General features: G+C 38.0%; 1 protein-coding gene across 1 annotated transcript in view; it reads left to right on the plus strand.

Annotated features, from left to right (window-relative positions):
• The first annotated feature begins 6,265 nt into the window (after positions 1-6,265).
• Positions 6,266-19,173, plus strand: part of SULF1 (sulfatase 1) — a 168,761-nt gene continuing 155,853 nt past the window's right edge. Inside the window, exon 1 of the mRNA XM_079110983.1 lies at positions 6,266-6,544. The gene's annotated coding sequence lies outside the window, so the exon portion shown is untranslated. The remainder of the gene's footprint in view (positions 6,545-19,173) is intronic.

Genomic DNA, 19,173 nt, shown 5'->3' on the forward strand with positions numbered 1-19,173 from the left:
GCAATGCACGAGTATCAGAAGCTTTATTGAAGCCCTATTATGTAAATGCACTGTGCTGCCTTTGGAGAGAAGCATGCAAATATGGAGAAAGCACAGTGTCTGCTCCCAAAGACTTGATGATTTTGAAATGAATTGGGGTTGGGAGTGTACCTCAGTGGTAGGTATGTGCTTAGCCTGCACAAGGCTCTGGGTTCAGTCGGAAGGAAGGAAGGAATGAAGGAAGGAAGGAAGGAAGGAAGGAAGGAAGGAAGGAAGGAAGGAAGGAAGGAAGACTTTGAGGGCCCATAAGAAGGAAATTCATCCCCCCACGCACAATTTTTTCAGTTGCAGAATTTTTTTCATGGTATTACTTTTGCCCTATGCATTCATTTTTCTATTAATCTGTTGTGTTGGTTTAATGATTATTGCTTTGCCACTATGTTTTTTCCTTCAATCCATCTGGGGCTTAGTTTTACATTTAACATTTTTCAAATAAATATCAGAAAATCTATAAGCACCACGTTTTAAAACTTGATCTTGAATGAGGAGTCACACCTTTGTTAATTTCTTGGACATTAACTAAGTAACTGGGGCATATTCCTGTCCTATATTCTAATTGTCTTATGGCCCTAATAAGGAAAAATTGCAGCTCAGGATCTGATGTCCATTTCTTTCAAAAATCTATGTAGCATTTATATCTCATTGAGATATCCCCAAATCTCTAATCTGTGTGTTGAAAAAAAATTACATGAAAGTAAGACAGGGAGGTGAGGTATATTCCTTGGGATCTACCCCACTTTTCACAGTGAAGCATGGCCATAAGAAAAATCAGTTTCTTCAATAATTATTAAGCAAAGCTCTGTTGCATTTACAATTATATCAACCAACAATTCTCGTACTTTTTAATCACTCTGATGGCTTAAAAAAGAAATATTGCATAACTAAAGGCATTTTGTGCATCTAAAATCACACTGACTTCTCAAATTATGTAATGTGCCACCAGTAAAACATAATTATTCCAATTTAACAGAATGTTTGCAATTCTGAATTTCGTTTCCAAAAAAAGTTCATGTTGTTACTGAAAGAAAAATATGTGCACTATCAGATTAAATTTTGGAGTGTATTCCCAGTTTCACCAATGACTCAGACATTACCTTTATACTTGGGTCTCGCTTTTCTCTTCTCTAAAATAAGGAAAGTACATTTTGTCTATTATTCTTTCCAAAAGAAAAATTCTACTGTATTCTCTGAACTTGAGAGATGCCCATTGCTATGTCCAATTTTCTACTTTCATTCAACTACTCACCTTAATTGAGAATGTATATATTACAAAGGAAAGACAATTACTTAACTTATTAGATTTAGGATGGGCTCATCTCAAATATCCCCAACCCTACCTCCAAGTAGATTAACAAAACTTTGAGTTCCTATTACTGAAATTCACAATTTTCTCTTACTTGCTATTCATACTTTCTGTTATTATGTCTCAGAAATTTGATGATCTGATCAAAGGAAGACTAAAGCCCAATGCTCCAAACACTGATTTCCATGAATATGGATTTAGAATTGATTTCTAAAAATTTTGTTATTTATAAAAAAAAAAAATGTTATTTGTATTTCCATAATTCTATCAAATGCAGTTCATTTTATTAAGCTATCTCATGTATGAGTCACTCTTTTGTCCCAGGTCATTTCCACCCCACTTTGTCCTCTCAAAATTATTGATACTGCAGCTATACAGGCTTTCAGCATGCTTCAGTGTTGTGCTTCCTGGAAGGAACTTGATTTCAGTGATAAAACCTCTGTTGGGCCTGAAGGATCCCACGGGCTTCATCCTCCATACAACTGTACAGTCGCTACAAACACTGAGCAATCTAGTGCTGGCTGCCTCACATGCGAACTCATTTAACAAGCAATAATTTTTTTCCTCTCTTTCTGACAGTGACTTCTTCAACGTGAATGAAGTCAGTAATGTGTAGCTGAAAGAGAATCAAGAGAATGTCCGAAGTTGTGTGACCTTGAGTAATTTAGATGTGCAGGATGCTCCAAGGTACAAGATTTATTGGATATTTACAGACACTTTATGATATGAATGGCAATGGGCTAATTGTTAAACATGTTTCTAGCCAGGAAACATTAGATGACATTTGTCATATGCTTCAAAGAAAAAAATCTAAGAAACGTTACCGTCAAAGAAAAAAACCAATTAGTATTAAAAAATTCACAGATTCCCATATCCTAGCTGATGTGACATTGATGATTGGGAAACAAAAAATTTTCTGTTTCTAATAGACAATGAGGGGTGGGGTAGAGACAAGAGGATCGCAAGTTGGAAACCACTCTGAGCAACATGACAAGACACTGCCTCAAAATAAAAAGTGAAAAGGGCTGGGCCCTGGGTTCACTTCCCAGACTCCCCACCCCATTTCTCCTCAAAAGTATGAAATATTCCATCAGAATTGGGGAAATCATAACCATTATGTTCATGTCAATACTGGTGCTCGAAAAATGGCAGTATGATACTATAAAAAGGAGAAATATAACACTACCATGTGACTTACTTTTGCCAAAATTAAACATGATCGTCACTAAAGACTGACTTCTGAGATATTGGCATCTTCTCCTTTCTCCCTATAATTAAGGGGATGGTCTACCTCAGATTAATACTGAGTTATGATTTTTTTGTGTTTTTGTATATGTTTTGTATACGTTTTTTTGCAGTGCTGAGGATAGAATCCAAGGTTTCATGCATGCTAGGCAAGTACTCTACCACTGAGCTACATCCCCAGCACCCAAAAACAAGTTGTGTTCAAAGAAGTCAAGTCAGTACGCATTAGGAAACCTGTGGCTTACTTCCTGAGTTCTTGCTATTTCAAATATTTGTAGAAGTCCTACCCCCACTGCCTACCTGATTCTTCCCTGGTCGCACTACCCAATTTCCAGAACCCCAACAGCATCACCTCCCTGCAGCAAGCACCCTAGCACTGCTCTAAGATGCTGCAGATCTTGGGACCTTCCGCCCCACCAAAGCCAGCTCTCTCCGCCTCCCTGATCTTTGTTCCCTGCGTTCAAGTTGGGATTCTTGGCAGCGCAAGGGGCAAAGAACCCTGACGTCTTAAGTGCATTGAATCTTCATTTTAGCCCCCTGGCTTGGTAAACCTTGATGTTGGCTTTGTTCTCTTTTTTTCAAGCATGACAAACAAGTGGTTTTTCTTTTTCACTTTAATGATTCTTCCAACAAAAAGGGATAGTTTAGGGCTTTCTCTGAAGCTGATAGGTGTTTCTGTTTAATGAGGTTTTTATTATACTGTATTGGCCTCCCTGAAAAGAAATTACAAGCGGCAAACAGCTGATAATAGAACAAGCCTGGAAGAAACAATAACCAAAAGGGGGAAAAATTAGTGTGGCAGCAGATGCACGCGCTGGAGCTGGGGGATTAAATGCCACTTCCATTCTCCCTTGGCCACCATTGTGCTAGCAAAAAAGTGAACGTGGGCCCTTGTGTGCCAGTTATGTGTGTGCAAAAGATATGGATATAGATACAGACTCAGCTCAACTACCATCTGTGGAGGAAGAAGGGTGGTGAGCTCAGTCTAGACAAAGATCAGGGAAGCTCAGAGTGCGGGGTTTACAAGGGCTGGTCGGTTACCATGGAAACTAATTGGAGCTAATAAGTAAAGGGACATTTTAACTGTAGGAACAGAATAGGAGGGGCTATTCCTCAATAACACCGTTACCTACAATTAATCTTTCATTTTAGGAGTGTCCTCACTTAATTCCTATGATGAAGCTATTCACTCTGCACTCAGCCTCCCCCTTACCCCGTTCTGACTTTAAAATGCTGGATATCATCTTTGAGAATGTGCTGTATTTTAGGTTTAGATTTTTCAAGACAGAATCAATTTCACTTTTTTTTTTTTTTCTTAAAAAATAAACTGTTTGCAGATGGCAAGGAGAAAGGAAGGAAAGTAATGGAAAATTCTTAACTTCTAAACTGACACTCTGCTGAGCATGAAAGCTGGCTGCAGAGAGAAGGGGAGCGGGACCTTATCCTGCAGCACCAGCTTCAGGTTTTGGTTTGAGTTGATTTTCCCTAACAAAAGCATTTCAGAACAACAACGAAAAATGCGTCTTTGTGGACTCATCTTACAACACTTTTGAAAGGTGGCATGTGCAGCCACTGCCCAGAGCCAGCATTGCAATCAGAGCAAATGGCCAGGGCTTCTATTTTTTTTTTTATTTTAAAGCAAGTGGTGAGCAGGTTAAGTAGTTGGAGTTATCACTAAAAGAGAAGTAGTAACTTAGATTTAATGAAAAGGTTTATAATGAAGAATAGAATAAAATGTGCATGTTAAAAAAAAATAAAAAGCATTTTAAACAATAATGTAGGTCAGAGCCAGGCCCATTTGGGAAATGTCTTTTAGAAGGTGAGTTACAAGCTCAGGGTTGATAAAACATATTGATTTAACACCTTTACAATTTCTTAGGTTTTACTTTTGTAACTCATTTTAAAGTTTAAGAGAATGCAAACTACCTTAATAATGTCTCGGGGGTCTTCAAAATCTATGCAGTTGAGGTAATCCAGGTTTCCAGACACAGGTCTGGTTGGATTAGCCACCCACTCCCCCTACCTAAAAAAAAAAAAAAAAAAAAAAGGAAAAAAAAAAAAGAAAAACTGCCTTACAATAATTGGTACTATTAGAAGTTTATGGTGCCCCAGGGAAGTTTTAGCCCTGCCCTGCCACTTGCCATTGTTGAGAATGTTTGTGTTGATTATGTATCTGGATTTAGGTGATTAGGAGTAGTGGTTTAGTGAATACACTATTTATTGTGAAACAGACACCTCATAATCACTTCTGGGAAGAAACTGAGCAAATGAATCAGGGCTCCAACCTCTGATTCCCTTTTTTTCTCCTTCTTTACAACCAAGTTATAAGAAAACTTTCCTGTATGAAAATAATAGTTCTGTAATCCTGTGATTCGAAAAAAAAAACTGCACTAGGAATCATTTTTAAGTTTCTTAATATAATTTTATTTGAAAATTCCTGAAAAAAAATCCAAGTTGATCAAGTTAATGCTCCTAGATACTGAGACGATTCTCTTTCACATACTGATACTGCAAATATTGGATACCTATTTATAGTCTAGATTTTGATGCTCTAGACAAGTTTAACATGTTCCTTTTTTTCTTCCCCCAGCAATCCTCCTCCCAGTTCAGAAAAATTTTAAAGATATAATATTTAAAATGTTGGCTTCCCACAGATAATGTCAGAGAGTTGATCATATTTAAAATCCCTATTTTCTTTTTAATATTATCAAATCCCTTGATGTCTAATGGAATTTTTTAAACGATAAGATTTATAAGTCATTTATTTCCAGACTTCTCAAGGCACTGTAACAAAGCCATGTTCTGATTCAGACTGCTATCAAAGTAATTAGTTCTTTTAAAACAGTCCAGAGGACTAAAAAAAAAAAAAAAAAAAAAAAAAAAAAATGCACGTAAGAAGGCGGTATTGAAATGACTAAAAATTGAAAACATTTCAAAGCAAAATTGTTAATGAGCTGCTTGAGCTATATGGACATTATAAGTGCAATTAACTAGAAGCCAATAAAAATAATCAATGACAGAGTGCAACCTTCTGGTACCAAGTGCTTTTACAAAGAGATGTCTGTAAAAGCAGCGAGTGATTAAAAAAACCACCTTTATCTATGAGAGCGCGTGCGATTTTACATGAGCAGAAATGAAAATGATTTTCATTGACTATTTCTGAAGTTCAGCCTGTAGCAAACAGTGCAGAGCTGTATGTGGCAATAGAGAAGTTTCTGCTCTTAGCGGCGCCCCCCCCCCCCAACCCGCACCCTCCCAGGAATGCTGAAGGCAGCCACGATCTAATCAAAGGAAGGTAGGAGTTTAGATTTCAAAATGTAGATGTCACATTTCAGTGCAAACTACTCCCACATTTAACACTTTATCAGCATGTCAAGAAGAATCTTTTATCTCCGGTGGGGGGGAGAAAGTGGCTTGCTGAGAAGATTGCCCTCAATAGATTGGCTGTAAAAGATTTTTAGTGTTTCTGGGCATCCTACCGAGGGTCCCCGTTGTCCTGGAGGAGCACAAGGAGTTGTGAAAAGTAACGCACAACTGGCCACCAGAATAATTCATTCCCTCTACCTTCCCTTTAGCACCTCCCACTCCTCCTCCTCTTTTTATAGCAGTCCTTTCTCTCCGAAAATCTCAGGTTACTTGACTGGGAGTTCTCAGACCTCCAGTTTCAGCCCTGCCCTCAGCCTCCAATCCGTAGGAGACACCCAGCCCCAGCAATTGGATTGGGCAGCCTGTCTTGACACACCACTGTGCTGAGTGCTTGAGGACGTGTTTCAACAGATGGTTGGGGTTAGTGTGTGTCATCACATTCGAGTGGGGATTAAGAGAAGGAAGGCTGCCTTGCTGGAGCTGTGTGGTCTTCTCCAAGTGAGAGTTGCAGGCAATACAACTACTTTGCTTTTAGAAGAAGAGGAGGAATTTATTTTCGGCAGCCACAAGAAAAGCCGTTTTTTTTTTCAGGTAAAGTAAAAGACATTGAATGCTTCTGTCTCTCTCTCTTTTGCCATAGTTTTGAATGGAATGCTAGCACAGCACACTTGTCAAAGCCAGTTGGTGCTGTCCTATCAATGCTGCTATTGTACGGCTGACAGATAACAGTGCACATAGCTTGATGCTTGGCTGTCTTTACAGAACTAACACTTCTCATGCCTTGCTCTGGAAGGTGTAGCTAAGAAAATGTCTTTTGGAGCCGTGTTTGTGCCCTTTAAGATCCCCATTATACACCCAAAGCCGTGACTGTAAACTGCTCGTCAGGGATGATCAAGGCCAAGAGAGCATTTATTTGAGCTTTCAAAATCAGAATTCAGTTTCAAACTGTTGCATTTTACTACACAATTCATAAAGTCTTTGAAGGGTCTAGTACGGAGTTGCTGGCAGAGATGGAAATGCTTTGTTAACCGATTGGTACAAGGTAGATCGTGTCTGATTTATGATGGAGCAAAGTGGTTTTTACAAATTTTTTGGAGATTGACTATAAAGTTCGGAAACTCTTTAGGAGAAGGGACTACCCTTTGAGCAGCGGGTAGGTTGACTTTAAAACAAAAATGCTGGGAGCTGAAAGGAAAGCAGAAGAGGAGGAAAGAGGAAAATGCTCTTTAACACAGCCCTCTTGCAGCTGCAGGGGAAGCAGATGGAGGTAATTCATTTGCAGATCTGTTTGTGAAAGTTTTACAAGTCATGGAAAACTAAGTAGCATATCTGTAATGGATCATTAAAGTCACTACGTTTATAGGTTTTAAACAGGCTATCTGAAGTGCTAATTAAATGTAAATAGATATTCAGACTTGGTTATAAACAAACAAAAAGGTTTTAATTATAAATTAGTCGTTGGAAATTAATGGTCATCGAGGGCTTGAGCAGCATAAAGTGAGTTGTCATCCTATGTGTGAGGGACCACTCTCCCAAAACTCCCACCAAGTTTAAATTGTAAAGAATATAACCAGGAGGTTTATGTTCGATGCTTAATTTGTGGTATAAAAAAGGCCTTTCAGGGGGATGCTCTATTTTTATAGTGGATCAAAACATGAAATTTTCACTTTTCAAATGTTTGAACAAGAAAGGTGAGTCCATGAGATTTTGTCACCCAAACCTTGTTCTTACGCACACGTTCATAATATACCTATGATGTGCAAGAATTCTTGCTCTTACTGGACTTGCGTATTTGATAGAGAAACCCAACACGGTCCTTATCCTTTGCAGGTGAGAGAGTGTGAATAATACTGTATATAAGCTATTCTGAAATAGGAGCTGTTTAGTAGGCTGAATAGCAGGAGTGACGGCTAGTGACTTTTAGAACTGAACTGCATAAAGATGCCTGCAAAATGATGTTTCAGGTTGCATTTATATATATATATATATATATATATATATATATATATATATATATATAATTTGTTTTTTTGTTTTGTTTTGTTTTGGTTTTTGCAGCCAGGCAGTTTTAAGTCCTCTTTTTAGGAAAAGTTAATACGTAGGCTAGGCATGCAGTTCTGTAGTAGAGTGCTTGCCTAGTGTGCACAAAGTCCTGGGTTCGATTTCAAGTATTGCAAAAAAAAAAAAAAAAAAAAAAGTAAATAAATAAATAGATACATTTAAAAGTTAAGATTAAAACAATATTTTAGTTTAGGGCCTAGTTATTATTCAGAATATGCTCTGGTTATGGTTTGAAAAATCTTCAGTGAGAAAATATTTTTATAACCAGGCAGTTATTCCAGCTGAGTATTATCTGATTCCCAATATTACATAACCAAAATAGGACTTAGTTCGCAAGCTGAAGTCTTTTGGAATTCCAATCATTCCATTTTGGCTTTACAATGGAACTGGGGTTTAAAACAATAAAAAAACAGAAAGGCAGACTGATATCTCATGTTGTATCAGGATCAGAACTACTTGTACATCATGGAGCAGGTATGGGGCTAAGTATCCCTGCCGTTTTCTACCACTGCAGAGATATTTCAGGAAAAAGTAAACTTCCTGCTAACAGGTTGGATTCCCCTCCATGAGATATGATGTGACTGCATTCTAACAAAGGCAAGGTCTGTTTAGAACCAGAAGCCCCACAACCCTATGTCCCTGGTGCTCTAGACGGATCACAAGGCTGTCCACACAAGATTGACCATATGGGAGAACCCCTCCCCCAAAAAATATCAATCGTACAAAGGATTACGCAGGATGGAAACAAGAAAGAGAAGAGACAAAGTTGTGTTTCTGTCCCCCTAACAAGGTAATATGAAGTTATGTAATGAACTGAAAGGGCTTGCTTAAGATACTGCCCACAGGGCAATCAGTTTCTAGTCAAAATCTAAATCTACTGTTCTAGATGGTGAACAATCAAAGACTTATTTATGGTGACTTCCACATACTTGGGTTTGACATTTGGTTTCTCTCTGACAGCACTAGTGCTGGAACACACATGAAGTTCCCATCAGTGTTCTAACAGCTGTAAAAGTGTTTGAACACAGGAGATACCCGTCCCGGGACAGCTGGGAGTGGGGCAATCTCAGTGTGCACCGTTGCTCTAGCCTTCTCTCTAGGTGTGACCTAAGATGACAAATCTTAGAGGGGTTCTGAAAAAAATGAAAGTTCTGGTAGAGGGGAATGCTGACCTACCCTCAGCCAGGAACTGACAGAACACATGGTAAACTGAGTGGGGACCTTCATCAGGGAACTGAAAGGGGTGCTTTCCTCCTAAGGAAATTGATATGATGTCAGACAGATTGTTGTGGCCATTTCCATTGTCATTGTCAAGACAAGTGGCAAATGGGACACTTTTCATTTCCTCTCCTAATTGCGTAGCCACGTAGGAATGAATAGGGGTTTGGTTCTTTTGTTGTTTTAGATTTAAAACACATTTATTCATTAAATGTATAAAGCAGGATTTCTGATACTGAGCTACATATAGTATTAAGAGTTTCCCAACCATTATGTGGATGAGGCCAACCAATGGGTCAGCTCAGGACATCTGGTTCTTTTTTCCGTATGCAATACTTTTGTGTGCAGAGCATGGAGTAAATTTAAGGGGATTAAGATTTTTAAAAGCTGACTCTAAATAGATTATTATTTTTAATCATCATTATTGACTTTGGGGGAAAAGGGGCTCATGTATAAACTTAAGTCTATGATCATATGGTAAATTCACCTTTACTTTAGATTAGACCCAGGAAAAAGAAGTTGAAAGAAGATATTTTATGGAAAACGTTTATTCTGAAATATGTTTCCTATTTAAAATATTTTCAATTTGATCTCAATATGCTGGGGAGGAGGGGAATTGGTCTGTTGGCTTTTATTTTCCCGTAATATTTCCCTCTCCCCCATAACCAATCTGTCATCGAATTCTGAGTCCTTCCTTTAAAATGCCTTCCACATCTGGCCCACAGCTACTGTCCCAGTGCAATGATGCTCTCACACGTGGAGAGTTGAAACAGCCTCCTTACCTCGTCTTCTTTGCTCTATTCTCTCCTCCATTTTTTTTTTTTTTTTTTTTTTAACTGAAGATTGAACTCAGAGCCTCGGGCACACTAAACACACACTCTACACTGAGCTACTTTTCAGGTCCCCATTTTGCTCTTCTGTTCCCTACTTGCAGACTGTGTTTCCTGGAACACCACTTCTCTCTAGGAATCACCACAAGATGAAGTTCAGACTTCTCAATCTGATGTGCTGACCTTCTGTACTTGACCTCCACTTTCCAACCAGATCCCCACCACCACCTGCCAACCTTCCCCGCAGCTGACGTGCAAGTCAGTGTCCTGCCCTTCCTTGTCTCTTTTAGCCTCAACTACTCCAGTTTTCTAGCTGATTGTAAAAGGAGTTCATCTTCACATGCAGGTTCCTCTGCACTCCTGAGCCTGTGTGGAACAAGCTCCCATATTCATTCTCTTCTATTTATTTGCTCATCTCTTAAAGTTTAAGTTCCATCTCTTCCTCAAGCCTCCCCCAACCACCACCTCTTCCAGTGATGGTCACCCTTCCTTGATGCTGCCCATTAGTTAGTTATCTGTGGATAGTGCTTAGCACAATTGCCTTTTCTTTTTCTTTTTTATCCTGCATTATAATTTGCTTTTTTGTTCCTTGACTCTTAAGATAGGATGATATGGAATGGCCTGATCCACTTTTATGCCCCACAGAAGACACCAATAAATGTGTGTTGTCTAACTCACTGGAACATTCCAGCATTCTACTGAGGTACTTGCTTCTATTTATCCCAGTGTGGCACCATTAACTGACTCTTGCACCTTCCTCCCCCTTCATGAGAGGAAAGGAAAAAAATGATGAAATTCAACAGGTTGTTACTTTAGGGAGTCTTAGGGGAGATGCCACTTAGGCAGAATGTGAAATTATTGCCTAAAATTAAATTTAAGTATTATATATGAGAAATCCCTATTTCAGTTCTCTGTAACTATGGTAGAAATTGCATCTATTAACAAATAGTTACAAAGTTCTAAATATGGCTTTGGAGCAAGAGAATACAGGCCTTGGGTTCAAACAGATCTATGTTCTAATCCAGAGACTAACCACGTGGTCTTGAACAAGGGAATTCACCATTCTGAGCTTCAGCTCTTTTCTCTGTAAAATAGAAATAGGGCTACTTCCCCTGGGAATGTTGTGAAGAAAGCATGTGTCCAGTGTTAGATGTCCAGGAAAAGGAGGCGAGAGAAGGTTCGTAGGTGCATATATGGATGTACTTTGGATGCGGGATGTGTTCACCTCAGTTATGTCAGTCATTAATTCTATTTATGGTGTGTTTTCCTTTAGCATTTTCTTCTGCCACTGAAGGCAAGGAACTGGGGTAGAGAAAGGGAAAGTGAGGGAGAGGATTTTGGACACTAGGAATTTAGAGCAACTGAGTTCATGGATCTGTAGGGACCTTAGCAAGAGCTGATACATGGAGGATAGGATCCTGGGTCCTCCATTAGTGATCATAAAAAGCAAGTCTGGCCCAGGGTGCTGTGGGGAAGCAAAGGACCCAATCAATTGATCTCACCAGGGAGGCTGACTCACCTAGACTCATGTGCTCCTCTTCCTTTTTCCTAGAATATTATTTAGAAGGAAATAATAACTTGACAAACCACTGTGGAGAGTCAGCTCAAGCTTCCAGAAATGATCACTAAAGCAAAATACAATTTTGACAAGGCAAGGGACTTGGATCTTTGCCATCCTTCACCACCAAAACAAACTTGACAAAAAGCTGAAAACAAGAAGCTTCAGTTCTTGTCTGTTCCCCAACTCTTCCTCTACTGTCAAATATTGGCACCTTTCCCCGCAAGGGCAGCTGATTGAGAAAGTTCTGAATGCCACCTGGAAAATATGTTCTTGGACACTGGTCATTCAATTCTAGTTTTCAGGGATTTGTGGTAGATCAAAGGGTATTCTTTTCAACCTTGATCATCTGGTCTGCACCTGCCCTAGGCCAAGGAGAGGGGAGACACTGCAACTGCCTAGGATGGGGCACAACACAATGTTTCTGGAAATTTTTTTCTCTCCCTGACAAACATGTCCATTGAACTTTCAAAGAACAGTATTAACACTTATGTTGCTTGAACTCATCTTCAGTTGTAGCAGCCAACCTCACCGATTGTGTCCTCAAAATTATAACCCATGTACTCCTGAGTAGTAAGGTATTAAACCTTTGCTAATTGAAAATCATAGAGCTCTCCACATTACCTTCAAAGTTAAGATCTTCTACCTTTTTCCCTCCTTTCACAACACAGGTACAAAATGTATTTCTACATTTCTCAAATGCAACTCTTGGGGACTCAGGCACACCACTAACTATAGTTGGCATCAGACTTCTATGTTGAATAAACAAACTCTGTATTTCTGGATGTAAAGTCTTAATTGTCAAAGGTATATTCTCTCAAAATTAACTGGCAAGGTTCATGTCATACTAATCAAATTCTAGCACAAGGTTAGGGGATGTTGGTAGGAGCAGAGTTTAAGGACTGGCAGGAGACCAGATGGCTCTTGTTAAACATGAAAAAAAAGTCTAAAGTTCATATGGACAATAAATTCATGAACAAGCCTAGACATTTTTGTAAGAAAAGTGTATCATTGTAAGATGGGGACTTGGCTTATCACATACCTAAGCATGTTTCTTTTCCTAACATATTGATTCTACAGATTTTTATCTACTAACATGTAATTTGTATGTGTTTATTTTACTTCTCATTTTTGATCCATTCTGTTGACATTGCCCAAATCTTGATTTGAGTTACGAATTGCATTGTGAGATACTAGTTTTGTTGCTGCAATTAACTGGACTAGTTCAAGGATTTTTTTTTTTTTTTTTTCCTCAACTGAGCTACATCCCAGCCCCTTGTATTTTCTATTTTGAGACAAGGTCTCACTAAGTTGCCCAGTCTGGCCTGGAATTTGCTATCCTCCTGCCTCAGGCTCCTGAGTCACTGGGATTACAGGCATGGGACTTTTTAGTTTTGCAGTACTGGGGACTGAATCTAGGGCCTTGTGCATGCCAAGAAATCAAGCCTTTACCATTGAACTAGACCCTCAGCCATGAACTAGGTTTATTGCTCTGTTCCATGATTTTTTCTGTCTGCAAGTAGCAGACTTTTCTGCTACTGATTGAGAAAGTTCTGAATGCCACCTGGAAAATATGTTTTTGGACACTGGTCATTCAATTCTAGTTTTCTAGTTTTCACAGTTAACAAAGAGTGACTGAAACAAGAGTTTCAAGAACTCAGGAAAATCCTCCTGTATTATCTGATAAAAAAAATCCAAATACTATCCAATCTAAGAGTGTCTTCCCGATTTTTTTCTGGGCAACAATAGCATTTACCTAATGACTGAAATGGAAAACGAATTATAGAGTTTGTCTCTTGTCCAATTTTATTGTATAATATTATAACTCATAGAATACACCTGCTATATTAGTTTAAAATAAAATTGAAGATAGATTATTAATTAACTATACAAGAGTCATGGTTAAAAAAAAAAAAAAAAGATTAATTGTATTCAGAGTGTGCATTTATTGATACCTTACTTTAGAAATGTGCACCTGTGGATTTTATCTTCAACTCCTATCCCTAATATGGCTTAGTACCAAAGCTCCTTTCTATAATATAACATGTTCTTTAAATAGACTTCCTGCCCAAGTAAAGCCTCCCTCTTAACCTTCACCTGCCAATAATCAATCTTTTCCTGAATAGAACGTCCTAGTAAACAGATGTGCATTGCAGTGCATCCAGAAATTCTTGAAACCTCAGCTCTTAACTTTCATCTTACAAGAACTGCATCCCAGAAGAGAGGCCCCTACAAATCATGTTCTCCTTTTTCCTCTTGAGAGTAACATGCTAGTAAGAGAAAGGAAGATGCTTTGAAAATAGCAAATGAATAAAAGCATAGGTTATGGAGTCTTTTTTTATTTGGCACACCTAGAGCTTCACACGTGTTACCAGATTCTTCTTCATATATGATATCCGTATTTAGTAAAGGAGATTTGGGGGATGTATTCAGTGCCAAACAGCTTAAGTCTCTACTTTTCAGCCGTGGAGTTTCTGTCCAAAGGAATAGCCATAGTGTGCCACATAGAATCAGACTCAAAAGGTACAGGTAACTCTTAGGGAGACCCTGTCTCAAAATAAAAAATAAAAAGGTCTGGGGATGTGGTTCAGTGGTTAAGAGCTCCAGAGTTGAATCCCTGGAACCAAATTAAAAAAAAAAAAAAAATAGTAAGCATAACAAAGCCCTTCATAGTTGAGAACTTCCTGTGTGTGTATTTTTATTTTGATGCAGAGAGAAATATAAAATAATTTAGGACACCATTCTTGCCCTGAAGGTTTATCAAGATTAGTTGTGAGGGGAAGACATACACACAAAAAGTTTTTCAACAGTAATGCAAAGAATTTTGTGGATAAGTATCAGTTACTAGTACTATTTAAATTAAAGAGACGTTAACTGAGCCCCCTATTGGAAGAGTTGGAAACTCAGCTGGACAGGACTTTTTTTAAGATCCACAGGCAGATGAATTAGATCAGTGACTCATCTCCATTCTGAACTGGGCGATCTCAGACAATTTATTTACCCTCTCTTTTATTCAATTTCCTTCTCTATAAAATGGGTACATGGTCATCACACAATGTACAATACATTAAATGCATAAACAATAAACAACTGCATTGTTTTAAGGCTTGGCATTAAACTGAGAAGGTCGTTTTTCTTTTTTCTTTTCTTTTTTTTTTTTTTTTTTTTTTTTTTTTGGTACCAGGAACCGAACCTAGGGTTGCTTAACCACTAAGCAACATCTGGAGCTCTTTTTATTTTTTATTTTGATACAAGGTCTCACTGAGTACATTAGGGCTTCACTAAATTGCTGAGACTGGTCCTCAACTTGCAATCTTCCTGCCTCAGCCTCCCTAGCTACTGGGATTACAGGCATGTATCATCACTCCCAGTCTTGAATGTCACTTTTTGAAATTTTTTTGTTGTTGTTGGAGAATTTGAATAGGCACAATTTGAGTATATAATGGAGGAAATCACTTAGGGAAAGAGAAATAGGAGGAAAAAATGGGGGCATGATAAAGAGAAGGAAGAGAAAGGAGAAGGAAAAAGGTCCAGGTCTTCCTTGATCCCGCTCTGTGCTCTTTACTACCATAAGTGCCTCAAGCTGTATCTGAATCAGACCAGAATTTAGAGTGTCCTGACACATCCGGTGGAAAGGTTGTACTTTATTTTTATTTATTTGAGATGGGGTCCTCCTGAGTGGCCCAAGCTATTCACAAACTCCAGTGATCCTACTGCCTCAGCCTCCTGAGTAACTAAAACTACATGACCAGCTGAGAGGTTGGACTTTATAGTTAAACAGATGTCCTAGGCAACTTAAGCCATGGTGTGGGGAGAAGACAAAAACAAGATAATTAAGATGAGAGGCTGGGGGTGTGGCTCAGTGAGAGAACATGTGCAAAGCCCTGGGTTCAATCCCTAGTGCCACAAAAAGAAAAGATAACAACAACAACCGTAATAATAATTGGGAGGGTCCCCAAATTAAAACAAAACAAAACAAAAGCTATCTCTTCCCACTAATGCAATGGAATGGGGAAAGTGTGGGTATAAGAAACATTATGAAGAAATAAAAACAGTAACAGAACCTGGTCAAATGGAGGACAGAGGTGACATTAAGGGACAATGGCAGCACCATGAATTTCCAAAGGGATGATGGTTATTGTGAAACAAATGTTTATTGTTTCAGATCACACTTGGGATAACTTTAAAATGCAAACATCCATAAATATATGTGTATATTAATGTTTAATAATATAATTTAAACTGATAATTTAAACCTTAACTAATGCCTAATAATAGGCATTAGACAAAATATGTAAATTAGACAAAATATGTAAATGCAATTTTAAGAAATAAGACACATGCCTCCTTAAACCAAAATCTTTCTTCAGGTTAAAGAAAAAAAGTAGTCGACCAAGTAAAAATCTAGTTCTTCTAACTTTGGTAAAATAATGAATTTTGAAGTCAGAACAACAAACTATGTCTGCAAAACACCTATAATTCTCTTCTTTCACCTAAGAAAACATTGGTGGAGGGGAACATAAAATTTAAAGAGTTCCTGGAGGCAAGAAGAGATGAAACTTAAGTATGTTTAATATAAATATATATAAATATAAATCTATATTTGTTTTTATAAATATGAACATGGATATAAGTTTCTTCTGCTCATAAGTCTTCAGGTTTTGCCTTGAAAAAGTTTGATTGACATCCTTTTACAGCATGTATGAATGTTTTACTTCATAAATGATATACCTACTTACTTCTTTGCTATACAAAGCATTCTTCTTAAATTTTTTAATTGACACACAATAATTGTACATATTCATGGGGTTGAGTATGATATTTTGACAAATATATAAATATGTGATAATCAAATTAAGATAATTAGTACATAGACAAAATCTCATAGCCTCACACAAGCTAGGCAAGTGTTTTACCACTAAGCTATACCTCCACTCCCAACCACTCTTAATTTTAAGATTTATGAAAACATTCTCTATTCTCCTGCTTTTCTTGCTAAACCCTCTTGCTTTGCCCTTTAAAAAAAAATCGTTTTTTTTTTTTTGTTGTTGTTTTTTTTTTACCAGGGACCGAATCCAGGGGCACTTAGCCACTGAGTCACATCCCCAGCCCTTTTTATTTTTAATTTTGAGATTTTGAGACAGGTCTTGCTAAATGCTGAGGGCCTCAAAAAGTTACTGAGGCTGGCCTTGAACTTGATAGCCTCCTGCCTCAGACTCCCCAGCTGCTGGGATTACAGGCGTGCACCACCACTTCTAGCTAGAATACCCATTCAAGTATTCAATCTAATTCAGTGGGCAATTTTCAGGATTAGGTACAGTTTTAGTAGAAGTAGATAACTGTTTGCCATATTATAATCTCTTGAAGTTTGTTGAGGATAACTTGATTGAAGAATACAGAGCCGGAGGCAGAAATATTTAAATTAAAATCTAATTCTGTTACTGAAAATATGTGGGAATTGCATTGCTTATGGAGGCTTGACCGCGTTCTGGTTTCTCCCTGGTATGGTAGTGCACACCTGTAAGCCCTGCAACTTGGGAGGCTGAGGCAGGAAGTTCACAAGTTTGAAGCCAGCTTCAGCTATTTAGGGAGACCCTGTTTTGAAATAAAAAATAAAAAAGACTAAAATGTAATTTAGTTGTTAAAGCATCCCTGGTTTGATCCCTAGTAGTACCACCAAAAAAAAAAAAAAAAAAAAAAGAAGGGGGAATTGAGTTCCATTCAAGTTTTTAATGAATATTTTGACCTATTTTATTTTACCAACTGAGTGCTCTGAACCATGTTCCTTGGTTCCTAAGAGAGAAATGCCAGCCAAAGTATCAGCACCTGTAATCTCTTTCTCAGAGTTGCCAGGCATGAAGCTTTAATTATCATGATCCAGTTTGTATTTGAAAACCATTAGTGGCTGGCATGCTTAAGTGCCATAGAGCAATAAGCATCATCTGCAGCCAGCAGAGAAGCTGGGCTCAGATGCCCAGCTTAGCACCCCTGCATTCACTTAATTCAAGGAACAAAATGCCCTTGAAAGGAGATGATGTGATGGAACTGAGACTGATACTCCCGACATTCTCAATTTCAGATTTCTAAATTCAAACTTCAATTCACATTTCCACTCCTCCATACTAAGCTTCTAAACCTGTCTTGTAGGTACAGAGACTTCTTGAATTGGAAAAGTGTCATCCTTGTAAGGAAAAAAAAAAATTGATAACAAGTGGATATAAAGAATATCCATGTAGTCAAAACATGTTCTGTCATAAACTCACTTTCTTGACACAAAAATAAAGCCAGAAGTCAGAGTAATAATTAATTACATAAAAATTTTATATTTAACAATTGTTACTCTCACCATTCATTTGCTGCAAAAATAGCTGTCTACCACTTAACAGTCTCAGAATATGTATGAAATTATAAGTGTTCCTACAATTGTGTCTGCAATTGTCATAATTCTTCTGGAAGATTCCAATACCTCTGGACTGCCTCACTGACTTCAGGTAAATCATATTTCATGCTGGGCCAAGAATAAACTAAAATCTACATTTTATTTATTATGTCTTTGACTTTTCATGACTTAATAAACAAAGAAATGAAATAAAATTTGCTAAATAATGGCAGTAGTGTTGTAGCTAGGAAAAAGAGCTGGGGTGGTACAGTGGAAAATACATGAGAAATCTGGATTCTAGAATAAGACTGCTATTAATAGTGTGATTTTGAGTGGATCGATTACCTTTGTGGAGCAATCTATTATCTCTGCCTTTACTCTGCCAATCCTTCCATCTAGTATTTTGCATTCTCCTTCTTTACTGATAATCTCTTCTCTTCCCTTAAGATAAGCCAAATAAAACATTCTTGAAACTAAAGGATGCTATGGGAAAGGGGGAGGACTTTAATCCAGTTCTGTATCATTTTTATGCTTCTAAATTGAACTCTGTACTTTAGCTCCTTATCCTCATATCATCTCGCATAGCAAAACTAGTCTTCCTTTAGCACTGTTTCCTCATGTCACTCTGCTACCCTAAAATAACTGTCTTCCAATTTTCTATAGCATCCAGTCTAAATAAAGTACCAGCACGTAAGGATCTCCACACTGTTTCCACACTGTGACCATACCACTTCCTCCACATGCTTTCTGCTCTTTACTAAGCTAATCCAACATGTCCTGAATTTACACCTCTTATTTCTACTACAATGTAGTGCTCAGACTGTGTTCAGGGTAGGGCTGCCTCCCATCATGATTCAACATGTCCAAATCCCACCACCCATCACTGAAAAGAAAAACTCCTAATGTTTCCAACCATTTATAATTTTCCTTTTGTATGTGCTCTTTTACCACTTAAAATCTTGTCATAATTTTAGCTCTTAAATCATGTCCAATTTTGCATTTATTGCTATTTCTCACAGATTGTTCATGCTGCTTCCTTACTCTTATTAGAAACATTAAGGCAAGTTGAGTGCCAGGGACTCAGGAGGCTGAGGCAGGAGGATCATGTATTCAAAGTCAGCTTCAGCAACTTAGCAAGGCCCTAAGCAATTCAGTGAGATCCGGTCTCTAAATA

Source organism: Sciurus vulgaris (assembly GCF_902686455.1).
Source record: "Sciurus vulgaris genome assembly, chromosome: 1".
Classification (NCBI taxonomy): domain Eukaryota; kingdom Metazoa; phylum Chordata; class Mammalia; order Rodentia; family Sciuridae; genus Sciurus; species Sciurus vulgaris.